Source organism: Corapipo altera, unplaced genomic scaffold (assembly GCF_003945725.1).
Source record: "Corapipo altera isolate COAL_440 unplaced genomic scaffold, ASM394572v1 2, whole genome shotgun sequence".
Classification (NCBI taxonomy): Eukaryota; Metazoa; Chordata; class Aves; order Passeriformes; family Pipridae; genus Corapipo; species Corapipo altera.
Window position 1 is genome coordinate 3,803,332 of NW_020884890.1, and position 14,317 is coordinate 3,817,648.

The following is a 14,317-nucleotide window of genomic DNA, read 5'->3' on the forward strand; positions in this document are numbered from 1 at the left end:
GTGAGAATAACCATCCCTCTAACCTATTTTCTTTATTTTATTGTTAATTATGGAATTATCCACTTCATTTTAAATTCCACATTGGAAAGAATTATTTTGAATAAGAAACTTTGTTTTTTGAAGTTTCCTAATTTTTCTATGACATTTATGTGATGATCACATCTATTAATTTTGATGTATTATAAAACAATCACAAGCACTTTCAAAGACAAGACCATGAAAATATTATCGAAATGATAATTAATGAAAATAATTAATGAAAATTTTAAATTCCCTAGTAAAATATGTGGGTTTTTTTCCCCATAAGATTGTTTTGTCCATTTTAAGACTGAATTTATAATTTCTACCTCAACATTTTCAAGGTAGATGCTATTTCATTTAGGAAGAAAAGTAGCCTTTTAGTCTAAGTAGCTCAGATATTTTCTAAATGTTCTGCGTCTTCGTAAAGTTCTTTAAGTACCAGGATTTGAGATTGAAGCTAAGACAAGTTGTATAAAATGCATAATTCAGTGAGCAAGAAGAAAACATACAACTATATAAATAGCAGGCTAAGGCGCTCCCTAAGAAAGCTTAAACCTTGTAAGAAGCAGGAGAGTCCTGCCATGTTAATTTCTTGGCTGTGGAAGAAAACCAGCTCCATAGTTTCAAAATTACTATCTATCCTGGAAGAAATTAACATCCTTCCTTTCTTCTGTCACCTTAAATTCCCTCTTCAAGAAGTCAAGAAGTATCACTTCAAAATCTGTGAATTAACCAGTGCTGAATGAATGAAAAAAGAGACCATAGAGTACCTACCTTGCAGCCACTTACTTGTCTGAGCAGCTTTCTCTAGCCAATGCTTCAGGCTGCATGGCATATTTACCCTATTTAAGTTTTGCAGTTTTGATGCATAAAGGAAAATTTTCAAATGAACACACTGTCTGGGAGTCATACAAAAGTAGAAAAGCTAGTGTAAGATTGGGGGATCAGAAGGGTCCTAAAAACACAGAAGCAACTTGACTATGCCAAGTTATTTCACAACCTTCATCAATGAATATTTTTGCAAATTAATTTAGTCTCTTTTGATTTAATAAATAATTATTATGATTTATAATTGTTTCAATGATTGGACTGATAGAGAAAGTCAATGTTCAAGATATATTTATAGCTACTAACTGCTTCTCGTCATGCGTTTTAGAAATCTTTATTAACCTTAAATATCTTTCACACTTTAGTATGAAATTTACACTAAATTCATTTTAGGATGAAGGTGACTTTTACTACAACTCTTATCCGAGGCATGCTTAGCAATACACACATGGTCATCAGCAGTTTGAGTGACAGATTATTATCTAATCTTACATTCCACTCGCACAGACAGTTTTCCAGTAGATTTGACATTGATCATCTGTCCATTTGATTTGTTAACTTTATAAAAAATGTGCTTTCTACAAAATTACTAAAAGCTTGTAACTTAGTATAGAAATGCTGTTATTTTATATTTTACTACATCATGAATTTATTTTCCAGAGAAATGACTTTGATTGGTGAAACCAATGGAATTATTTTTCCTTCTCTATCATCTCTCCATAGCTAAATGAGCCTCAGGAATTTGCGGTTCAAATGTGATTCATCTGACTGTCACAAGAGAATCGATGCTGGACTGACAGAATGGGGAGATAGTAAGAAAATGCATCACTATGGACATGAAACCCTCATGTTACTGTCAGTGTGTTCACTCTATAATAAATCTAATTTTCCTATAAATGTTCTATTTACCAAGTGTTTATGACCAAAAAAAAAGTAGGAAACCACAAAACAAGATAATGTGTGACACTAGAAAGAAAATCAACTCTCCCAAATGGTTTTGGGAACACAGAATGTCAAGGTTCACATTTGTAGAATATCGTATTATCTAATTTTTAATATTCATTATTTAACATTTTCATAGTGAGGAGGATGTCTTTTAAAAAAAGGTAAATATTACAGACTACATATGTTTTCCCTATTCACACAAAAACTCAGTCAAACTATCTAGGAATGTTCATAAAGAATGGATGAACTTGTGTTCAAACAGCCAAACACTGTCTACAGTATAAGTGCATACAAGAAATAAATAAAAATTATCCAAAATTTGGCAAATATGTTCATGATTTCTTAAAATTTGCTCACAATTTTTTTAAGCTGGATGACTTGTCTATAACCTAAAGAAAATAGGTACTAAACAGTCAACATTATTATGAATATTAATGAGAGGCATGGAAAATAAAGATCCAGGCCAAGCAGTTTACTAATGACTATAAGAATAAATTCTGCCTCCATTTAGCCTTAAATACCTAATTGTGTTCCTATGAGTAAAATTGCTTCTCCAGAAATAATTTTTTTTACAGGATCGATTGCTTTATATTTATAGTAAAATAATCCAAGGTCTGATTAGGCACCTATACAGCTCTAGCAATTATATTATAAAAGTATCTCAAAATGTTGTTATCAAAACACTGTTTACTTTATTGAGACATCACTGGTGTAATAGAAAACTGCCAGCTCTCCTTTGAAGAAAGAAAAATTTGTTTTTAAAAAGCAAGTATTTCTTCGGAAAATTAGGAAAAGCGTGGCCTGAGTTCTACAGCTGGTACTCCTGAGACTGTTGGGTCCAGAGAGTTACCCTACACTGTGAGGACATACAAGGATCCTTACTAGTCTGGGTTACTTAGCACTGTGTTCCATCTATATATGTTTCACCTATGTGAGGTCAAGATGTGTGGGATTTTTGCTACTCTTCCGTTACTATCTTCATATCATTGCAAAAGAGAGATCTAAGGCAAAGATCTGTCAAGTGTGGATTTTTCCTATTCCCTGTTCATTGTCAAATCAGTTCAATGCTGCTGTTAGCATAATACTGTGTAGTCAAGGGTCTGCTGATTTCCTACTCTCTTGCTGGAAAATGTACTAAGCAGATGTCACAGAAGCGTAAACTCCTCTGTTGGGTTTATATAACTCCTCTTCACAGAAGCAAGTGATATTTTGGTTCTGCACTGATATGGAACTAAAATACCACCATAAAGAAGACGTATATGTCTTCCTATGATTAAAACGTTTCAAATATATCTTATTAAAGTGATTTTCTATATTTATAACATATTTCTGTAAATATTTACATGTCTTTCGTATGATTATCCTCTCTCTCATATCACACTGTTCTTTAGCAAAGAACAGCTACCACAGATGTTACTTGGAAAAGGCCCTTAGAAAATGACCGTGATTGTCCTGGTTACTTCACAAAAGGGGTTTAACCCTGAACAAGGTGAACACTTTTAATGAAATTTCTTAAATATTTCTTACTAATCAGCAGAATTATTTAACAAAATACTTAAAACTGAAACATGAAATTACAGATATAATTTAAATTACTTTCACAGTTATATGAAGATTAATATAACACCTAATGCTTTTATTTTAGCACAAAACTAATATATCAAGAAGCCATTTCTGTAGATGTCTCAAAAAAAAGGCAAAAATACTGATTCTATGAAAGTTCTCGATACTTGCTACGGTATCTCTTCATCTTAGAGATGTCCCATCTCACTAAAATATGAAAAAAATATTCTCATATGTGTATAAATAAAATTTTTTTTTCTACCTGTGTTGCCTTTTTTTCTTTGAATCTTCAAAAGTACAAAGGCACAATGTCTTGGTTTAATTTAAACAATAAAGGCAACAGTCACAACAGTTTAATTCATAGCTTTCATGATGAACACAGAAAAGTTTTGTACACCAAGAAACGACAGTAATTCAGGTTTATTTACAGAGTGCTTTTAAAAATGTATCAACTACATTTTGGATAAATATTGCTTTCAAAAAATGGATAGTGTAGGTAAGTAAAATTCCTTAAAATAATCATCCATGTTTATAACTTCAACAACAAGATTATAAAAACATAATGAGAAATAATAGATAATTACTAAAATGAAACTCAAAACTCCTTTGATCTGGGAACTCTCCATTCTAGTTGAGTGGGCTTTCTAATGGTTTTAGGAAACTTTTTCTGTCTTAGAAATGAAAAAAGCTAATTTCAGAAGACAATTTGTTTGATTTTAGTGCATAGAGAAAAGTTTGTATTTAGAATATGCTAGTAAGTGTAAACGTTGAGTTTCTAAATCACATTTTGAAGTTTTTCTTTAAGAAAATCATGTGTGAATTCTGGTCACATTTTTAATTATTATCATATATTTTAAATCAAATGCAATTGTCTGTTCTGTGAACAATAGCTCCTAAACCAGGTAAACTCTAAGTAACCTTGCTGTAGTCAGCCAGGAGAGGGATAGCAGTGCAAAAACAGTAACATCAAAACTAACTTTGAACACCTTGGGAATATGTTCATCCTGTCAAATCTATAATCAAATCAAAGTAAAAGCTTTTCAAGATATCTTAAATAAGTACTAGAAGTCCTGTAACCTATTATGCATTACAAAGTAAACCCTTAAGTGGGTGTGTAGGCCTACATATAGCCCAGACTTTATCTTTCTAATCTGGTGATGAATACAGCAGGCCACCATCTGGTGTGCGGGTACATCAACAACTACAATACAGCCCTACAATTTAATAATCACAAATTTTAACTGCTACTTACCACTTATTTCCAGCTACAGGTCCAGATTAAATCAGTCAAATAAACGTAGAAAATCAGCATAAGATTAACTGTTTTTGTTCCGGATTTCAGATGCAGACAGTGAAGCTGGGAGAGCTCTGCTGTTGCTACAGAAACCTAACGCTGAGGATTTAATGACAGCATCAGACGGTATTGTACTAGAGATTGTCTGCTTGAGGGACTAGACAGCACGCTGCTGATAAGAAATAAGAATGGATTCTAAATGTTTTCAATTTGCTTTACCAGACGAATCCTCTCGTTGTCTGAAAATTTGATAGTAGTTACAAAGAATTTATATTAATGTTAGAAATATACGTAACAGTGAAACATAATCTGCCTGGAAGCTCTCTAGGCAGGTAACTAATCTTCCTAAACCTTTACTCAATATGTAAAGTTTAAAAAGTTAATACTGTATTTAGTCTGAAGAAAGTATACTATGCATCATCAAAAAAACCCTGTCTTTAAACTGATAGCTTATAAAAATAAAGACCTTTTAAGTTCTTGTATTTTAAGTTCTTTAATTATTGTTAATAAAGGATTCAAAGAGGAAAAATTTTCAACAAGTTCCAGATTTACAGAGGTTTGAAACTATTAAAATCCAGGGATTTATTTTCTATTCACATTTTCTATTTCTATTTACAAACCATTTAGGTTTGTAAATATTTTTATTTTGTGATGTGAAGTTTAAAATACTATTACAATTCAAAACCAGTATTTCTGAACAGTCTGCATAAACTGTAAAGTATCATCTGTCAAAATACAGACTGATACATGCCTTTGGCAGTTCAAAATTTTCTTTTAAAAAGTCTTTTTCTACTTCACATATCTTTCTGAATTTCATTTACCTCTGATGATTAGTTGATTGTTATCAAATGAAAAAATATCGTAAAAATATTTTCTGAAAACAAAAAATATGATTCTTCTATCAAATATGTATATTTAGTAGTACATCTGAACTCCAGGATATTAGTTCGGTGGGAAGTTTACATAAATACACAGAAATTATATTTTATAATCAATTGAGGGTCTTTTGTACTAAGGCATTTTACAAAGACGTTATGTTTCCCACTACATAACACTGGGAAGCCTCTTGACTGTAGTCACAAAAACAACTCCTCCTTCAAGGATAAGGTCACTTCAACTTTACTCTCCAAACAGAGCAGAAAGGACTGCCATACCAAAGGTCTAAACTACACATCACATAGGACCATTTGATCAATATGCCTTTGAAGGTTAAAGATTGATGCAGTCCTACTGGGATTTAAGCCTGTATCTCCAGGAGTCTTAGGTATTTCAAACATGAAGATAACCCCATCAACAGACCTCACCATTGATGTCAAAGGGAATTTCTGATTATGCTAATGGCAGGCCCATGCAATACCTCTACCTACTATCCCTCAAGAAGAAAAAAAAGAAAAAAAAGAAAAAAATAAACAAACAAACAAGCAAAACAAAGAGACACCAAACCAAATAAAAAAAAATAAAGCAAGGAGAAACCTATGAATTTCCTTATTATTAATTTCCCTATAATATTTTTGTTTTGAATCTTAAATAACACTGGAGGAAAAGTATTAATTATCAATCCATGGTCAAATTAAAACTTCACGAAAAACAGTTCAGGTTGAACTAATATTTCTTTCTATTGATTTTTGAGTAAGAGTTAGGAGGTTCAAGATAAAGAGTGAGGTTTTCTTCGACAAAACAAACTGCAAAACCAAGAAAATAATATTAAGTTGCAGTCAATGGAGGTAATCTTAGGTTAAATAAATTCATCTCTTTTCAATTAAACATTAAAGAAAACCTACATAAAAATTTGGGTTTACTTTCAAATGAGCAATGTTTTGAATGTAAAAGAACTTTTCGTTGAATAGTCAAAATAAAATGAGTTAGCATTTCACAAATGAACTACTTTCTACCTTTTTGGAAAACTCCCCATATTCTAGTCCAAGCTGCTCACCAATTTCAAACTGAATTTCTTGTTTTAGACAACTTCTGCCCAATTCTTTTTTGGGCTGTAATACTTGTCAAAGTCAATAAAATACCTCACACAGTATATGTTGTGCAATAGCTTTGAAAACCCCTTAGAAGGAGCATTTCCAGAATATACCACTACAAAATATTGTAAGTAAAAGAGTATGTGGTATTTGAACATAACGTATTGCATGTACATCCACCTTTTTTATCTTAGAAAGTTGAAGAGTTTTGAAGAGGTTTCAAGAGAGGTTTTTAGGAAAACATAAGGGAAAATTATTCTGAATATTTTTGAAATAGGGGAAATTATTAACGGAGGGTACCCAGTAAAACAAATGAAAAAAATTTACGACAGCACTTAAAACTAGGTTAAAATATAAAGAAAATAATCTCAGAGTAATTTCATCAAAAATATACATCTGAATTTTGAAAAATATTTACATCATGTGCAAAACAAATCACAGAGGCTGAAATTGTTTTAGATTAATTTGTGTTTTGAATCTTTGTGAACTCTGATATATTTTTTTGTTTGTTTCTTCCTCTGATTTGTAGAGTGTGTGTGTTATTAAAAGTATTAGAATGGTTCTAGCATCTCTCTAAAGACAGAGAGAACTCAACTCCTTATAAACAATCTTAGAGAACATCCCAGAGTCTACATGTTCTTTTCAGTAAAAAAAAACAGTCAAAGAGCACAGATCTGAATTTTATGCAGAGACTGACAAACTACTGAGAAGAATGAGAAGCACAAAGGCCTCATAGACCACAAATTGGCCAAAGGACAATCATGTAGATGTTGCTATAACTCAAAAAGTCACTGAGCAGTTAAAGCTAAGCTTAGGAAAGAGGAATTTCTAGTGGTGACATGCACAAGAAGGGGCCAGAGCTGCTTACAAATACTTTACATTTCTATTTTCTTTGTCTCTCTGAGTTTGTTTCTTAATTAAAAATATTCTCTATATCAGAGGCTTTTTAGCTCATAAACATTTTTTGTTGTTCTTGTTCTTTTTATGGAATTCCTAAAGGAAAGATAAACACATATTATGCTGTAAGTGAAACAAAAGCTTTTTCAGTTTTGAGCTGCAAAGCTGGAATGATCCTGAAGTGGTCATTAGATGAAATTAAGATCCTTGTACTCAGAAGTCCAACCAGTAATGAATTCCATAATGCTTTTCAGAATCTAAGACACTTGTTGCGCCCTTGCTTCCATGCAGTGAAGGAATCTACCACTGATGACCACACAGAACTCTAAGCAATGAAAAACTGTTATTCCAGTTTCCCACTGGAATGTTGCATATTTCAACAAGATAGAAACAGTTTACAAGCCATTGGATAATATACTATAATTGTCTTCCATCCTGGTTAATTCACACCTCTGAATAAATTAGATTAGCTACTCTGTAAATCACATTAAAAAAAAAGCTCATTCTTTTGATTCAGGGCTTAGCTTTAATAGTACATCAATGAGAAGAGGTATATCTTCATATATCATATGAAGAAAAGCTCAGAAATTCTCCCTACCCATTCATATTACAGTCCATGTTGTCGGTCCTGTGGTTTGCAACAGACTGATTCCACTTTCCTCTCTTCCTTTAAGCTCCATTACTTCTCAAAAAACCCACACCTGGACTACACAGCAAATTACCTATAAGTAATTCTATTCTCACTTTATCTGTGTGCACTATTTCTTTCTGTTTCTTTGTAGAATTTGGTCTCTTTTGGCCAAGGACCATATATTTTGTCACTCCACTGCTGCATGCATATTTTTGAAGCTACATAAAAATGTTAAATAATGAACAATAGAAAGCAATTCAGAACTCTCTCTTTCCAAAACTTAAATCTGGCAAGATTTCAAGGAAACATTATTGGAAGCAAAGTGGGAACAGCCATCAGTGAACCACCTATAGATTTATGGTTGGTAGTAACTTAGAGCAGTCAGCTCTTTAGCTATATAGATATTACTTCACCTTATCTCATCTCTGTCCTTCAGTATATATACATATATATGAAACCTAGTAAATAAAATAAGCACTTCAAGGCATCTTGGTTCATGTTGTCATATTCCATATTCTCAGACCTATAACTCAGACATTGTGCAATATTTATACATCATAGTGATATGGAATTTTATATGTGGCAAAGTGATTAGAATTTTTGTACTCTGTTTGGCAAAAAGTTGAAGATCTAATAATTAGCTATCAGTTTAGTCATCTTACAGTAAATAGAGTTGTACTGTTTTATGTAAAGTCTGTTGGAAAAGACTGAAAGAAAAAAATTATTTTGTCACTGAACAGGTTTTTTCATCACTGGACTACAGGTTTTTGTTTGGGTTTTTTTTGTTTTTGTTTTTTTGGGGTTTTTTTTGTGTGTGTGTGTGGTTTTTGTTGTTGTTGTTGTTGTTTTGTTGGGTTTTTTTTTTGTTTTTCAAAAAAATCTGTTTCTATCATTTAAATTTTACCCTTGCTTTCCATGTCCTGCGGAGAGACTTTAGCAAATTAGATAAATGGGCAATTGCCAACCATGGGAAGCTTAGCAAGGACAAGTACCATATCCCGCACCTAGGCAGGGCAATCCTTGTTGTCTGCATAGATTAGGGAATGAGAGGCTGGAGAGAAGCAATGCAGAAAGGGACTGGCAAGTTGAATATGAGTCAGCAGTGCCCTGTCAGCCAGAAGGGCCAACTGTATCCTGGGGGGCATCAGACAAAGAAGGGGATTGTCTCACTCTGCTCTGCATTGGTGCAACCTCACCTTGAATATTGTGTGCAGTTTTGGGCACCACAATATAAGAAAGGTATAAAACTATTGGAGAGTTTCCAAAGGAGGGTAATGAAGATGGTGAAGGCCCTGAAGAGGAAGCCATGTGACGAGTGACTGAGTTCATTTGATCTGTTCAACCTGGAGAAGAGGAGGCTGAGGGGAGACCACATTGCAGTTTACAATTTCCTTGTGAGGGGAAGTGAAGGAGCAGGAACCAATGTCTTCACTCTGATGACCAGTGACAGGACTTGAGGAAATGGCAGGAAGCTGAGTCAGGGGAGATTTAGGTTGGTTTTCAGGAAAAGATTCTTCATCCAGGTGATGGCTGAGTACTGGAATAGGCTCCCCAGGGAAATGGTCACAGTACCAAGCCTGTCTGAGTTCATGAAGCATTTGGACAATTCTCTCAGGTACAGGATGTGATTCTTGGGGTGTCCTGTGCAGCTGGACTTTGATGATCCTGATGGGCATCTTCCAACTCAGCATATTCTGTCATTCTATTACCTAAGTATCTCAACTTCAACAATTATTATTTGAATGAAACTACGTAAATACATGTCTTAAACATCACACTATTCAAACAGTTAGAGATGTTGTGCAGATCAGTGGCAAATACTGGCTTATGGAGAAGCAGGTCCATATTTTCTGATTTACATTCCCAGAATGTCCTGCAGAAACCTGATCAGCTCCCTCAATTGTACCCCGGCCCTGAATCCAATGGGAAAATGTCAAGCCTGAATGAAGTATAAGACAAAATGTCATGAGAACAGACTGGGATCCTGGCTAAAGCAGGAGAATGAGAAAGAAAGGAGTACACTGTGACAAGGGATGTCAAATAAAATGGGGAACATATTAATGGGTTCTAGGTATAAGTGGAAAAAAAATGGAAGCATAAGGCTTTTTGTTGTGATCTCAGTTTGTAGGACCAGTGTAAGCATAAAGGAAAAAAGAATTATTCTTATCAAGACATGTAGAATGGCACAGAGATGTGTTTACTGTGCTATTGCTTACACCTCTACTTGGTTACATCATCAAGAGCTAAAGAAATTGAGTCTGAAATCTCATCTCAAAAATGGTGGGGTTAACAGATTTTCACTAAAGCAAGTGTTCTCTCTATGTTTAACTCCTCACATCATAGTCATGTTTATATTTTCCAATATACAGTCTGGATTCTGGTTTTATAGGCCAAGATAATTTAATTTTGCAGATGTGACCACTTCAAGTCTGGATGTGTTATCTCAGGAATAGAGAACAGGATCTGCTAATGATTAGTTTATTAATATAGAAAAAAACCTTTTTTGTCACTTACTCAAAGAAAAGTAGATGATCTCCCTGAAGTCATCTTGTGGCTTTCTGGGAAGTGGAGCACTAAAACTATTAATTAATAATATGTTTCAGATTGTTATTAAAATGTGTATGTAGTTGTTTTTTTGATTTGGTTTGGTTTACTTTTGGGTTTGCTTTTTTTTTGTGTGTGTGTGTGTGTGTGTGTGTGTAGAATATGTGAATCATTTGTCCACACATTGGATAAGTTTATTCGTTTTGGCTTATTTCTTCTGAATAATAAGCAGTTAAGTCTTTGATATTAAGGGATCAAGAATGCTATGTCAAGGTATTAAAAGATATACCAGTGTGACTTTCTAAATCTCCTTGCATGATGTCGGAAAAATAAACGAAATACTGTTTGTATTCCTGTAGTGAGTTTGTCAGGTTGGGGGTTTTTTTCAGCTACAAATGCTTTTTAGTAAATATGTTCTTACATAAATGTTGGCAGAAATTTATATTTTTTCTTTAGTGTGTTTCAATATTAAAAAAAAAAAATTAAAATCTATTGTTCTAATGAAAGGAACTATGTTTAATCTCTTCCTTTATTCCACCTACAAGAGCTCAGGATAGTTTGTCTTCCCCTGTGGGATGCTAGAGAACATTTTTCAAATAAAATCACAGAAAAAAAAAAATAAAAAGAGCCTAGGCCTAGATTTCTGAGTGTGTTATGTGCCAGGTTTGAACTGCAGGATACTGAATCTCGGGCACTCTCATTGTCCAGAGTATGGGATCATTCGAACCACACTATGATTTCCTCCATTCCAAGGAAGCAAGGTTGCACAGAGGGATGATGCATATCTAGCTTTTATCCTGACAGAATGTTTTTATGGTATAGCACTGAGCATAAAATGCACACCTAAAAGTGTGAATGTCACCAATTTAACCATGAAGACTTATGTTTTTTTCTCTACGCCTCTTCTATTTCTCCAGTTAGAAGTCAAAACTATCTATATCAGAAACACCAGTCACCAGTTTGTGCCCTTATTACACCCAAGGTCCAATACAGTTTACAAAATGAAAGTTTGCTTACTTAGCCTACCTACAAGATCCTGTCTGATGAGTATGCTTAGAACATGTCTTGTACAAAATGCAACAAGCAGACAATTATGTCTCCTCTCATTCAGTAGCCAGGAATTCAGTTCCACAATATGAAACAGCTCTCTCAAAGTTGATTTCTGCTATTCCAGCTCCCAGAATTTTTACTGAAATTTGGACTAGTTTCAGACAAAAACTCTGGCTGAAAACTTGTACTTAGTATGAAATACTCACATAATCATTATCATTTACTCTGTTGCTTAGTGATAACTTAACAATTTTATATTATGGTGTGATACCAACAGAAGAAATAATGTTTCCTTTTACACTTTTCCATCACAGTTACCTAGCACTGTAGAATGTACTGTACCTAGACTACTTATCTGTAAAGGACAGCTGTGGTATTCAAATATTTACTTTAACAACATGTTCAAGAGACTTGAGAATGGTGTCTTCAAATCTCTTTTAATTTAGGAGAATTCCCTTGTCATGGAGTAATTTTAGGAACTGCTCCTCTTTCTTTTCGAGAAAGAAAAGGTGTTGATATGTTCCAGGTGATGAATAAACCCATCTTATTCTGAATGACATCTCTACACTCTTAGCACAGAGAAAAGATGAGAAGTCTTCTCTGGAGTTGGGTAGTGTTATTCAGATGTGATTTTGCACCTTATCCAATGCCAGTGGGCAAGTGGTTCACAACAGAATGAATGCAGCTTTCTGACTGCTCAGCTGAACTTGGCTGAACTTAAAATTTGCATTCATTTGTCACCATCTTTCATCTAAGCTCAGTTTCACTTGGGATGAATTCAGATGATTATGTCTTCAGGCACAGTCATTTCAAAACAGAAGAGTAAATGCTATTTTCTAACTGGCTTCTTTATTGCTTTGCACTTTTTCTAGTTCTACAGTGTAAAATACAGCCACATAATAGAACTTCCTCTGGTTAGAGCTATATTTTGTCTGTTAAGGTTTTCATATTAAGAAAAAAAAATTTTGGTAGTTAACTTATGAGTTTGCATCTAGTTAATTTGCGACATTAAGCAGAGAAAAAGAAATATTGCAAATGTTATATTTACATTGGATGGAAGATGTAAAATAGAATAAATTGTGAAATGTGACCATTAACATTCATCAAGTAATATATTAGTAATACAATTTCAAGCAATATATGTTTGAACAACAGTTTGAAAATGTGAGGGTAAAAATATAATAAAATACTTTATATATATAGCACTGAAAAAGAGTGACCCTGATATCTAGGAGATTATTCTCTCTTTTCAAATCAAGCCTCTGGATCCTGTTCTAACTGTGAGGAGACTTGAGTGACTACCATTAATGATTCACTGTTAAAGAGCAGCACACTGTTTTGGAAGGACATGTATATTTCTGCCTCATTTTCTCTTTTTCAGTTTTGTCACTTGGAACCATTATTCTGGCCAATGGTATTAGTCTACATGCAAAGAATGATGAAATATAATAAAGCGTCAGAAAATTCAGGCTTATTTAATGCTCAAAAAAGAAAATATGTAGCTTGCGCACTGACATAAATAGTAACAGTTTTTAATTCAGCTTTTAATCCAGAAGAGAGAGTATTTGATCTTAAGGATATTTATTTATAAAGAGATATTTGGTCATTGTAGACAGCAATATCAGACTCAGACTCTGGGTTTTGGTTTTTTTTTTTTTTGTTTGTTTGGGGTTTTTTTGTTTAGTTTGGTTTTTTTGGGGGGGGTTGTTTGTTTTTTTTTTAATTAATTTACCTTCAAATATGCTAGTAGGACACTAAAAAAATAAACTAATAAGAACTTTTATATGTGCTTTCTCATGTAACCAGTTGTACAAAATATATTATTTAAAATTTTTCCTGACATATTACTTCTCTCTATACTTTAATTTCTGCTATAAAAAAAGCACTTATAAAACCTTGGTCTGTAATTTTGACAGTTCAGATTCATGAGAAGTTCTCTCATGTTGCTGTTTTAATTCTTGTCTGATTAGTCTTAATGTTTTTAAATGCAATGGGAACAATATGAGGCTAATATATCTTTTAATTTGACTTCAATCTCTTGTCCAATACTTCATATTTTTTCTGCTTTCATATCGGATGTTGTAAATGAAGAGACTCTTTATATAGCCACATTGCCCCCATTAATATTAATAGTAAATGTATCTATGCAACAAGTAGAGAATATAAACTAAATCTTTTATTTCTCTCTCTAGAATACACCTCTGCAAATTCAGAGCATACAAAGGTCTGGTTGATGATCCTTTCATCTGAATTTTAAGTGAACTGGTACTATAGCATGGATTTGAGACATCCATATAACTAAATGTTAAGAGATTGGAAGTATTTTCCAAAGTCTCTTGTAGCTAGTGGAAGCTACTTCCTCTCTCTTCTGATATTAGAAAAAGATTCGTCACCCAGGGAGTGGCTGAGCACTGGAACAGGCTCCCCAGGGAAGTGGTCACAGCACCAGGCCTGACAGAGTTCAAGAAGTGTTTGTACCATACCCTCAGGTACATGGTGTGACACTTGTGGATGGTCCTGTGCAGGGCCAGGGATTGGACTTAATGATCCTTGTGGGTCCCTTCCTACTCATTA

General features: G+C 33.6%; 1 protein-coding gene across 1 annotated transcript in view; it reads right to left on the bottom strand.

Annotated features, from left to right (window-relative positions):
* Positions 1-4,705, bottom strand: part of EYS (eyes shut homolog) — an 853,574-nt gene extending 848,869 nt beyond the window's left edge. Inside the window, exon 1 of the mRNA XM_027644956.1 lies at positions 4,610-4,705. The gene's annotated coding sequence lies outside the window, so the exon portion shown is untranslated. The remainder of the gene's footprint in view (positions 1-4,609) is intronic.
* Positions 4,706-14,317: the final 9,612 nt, after the last annotated feature.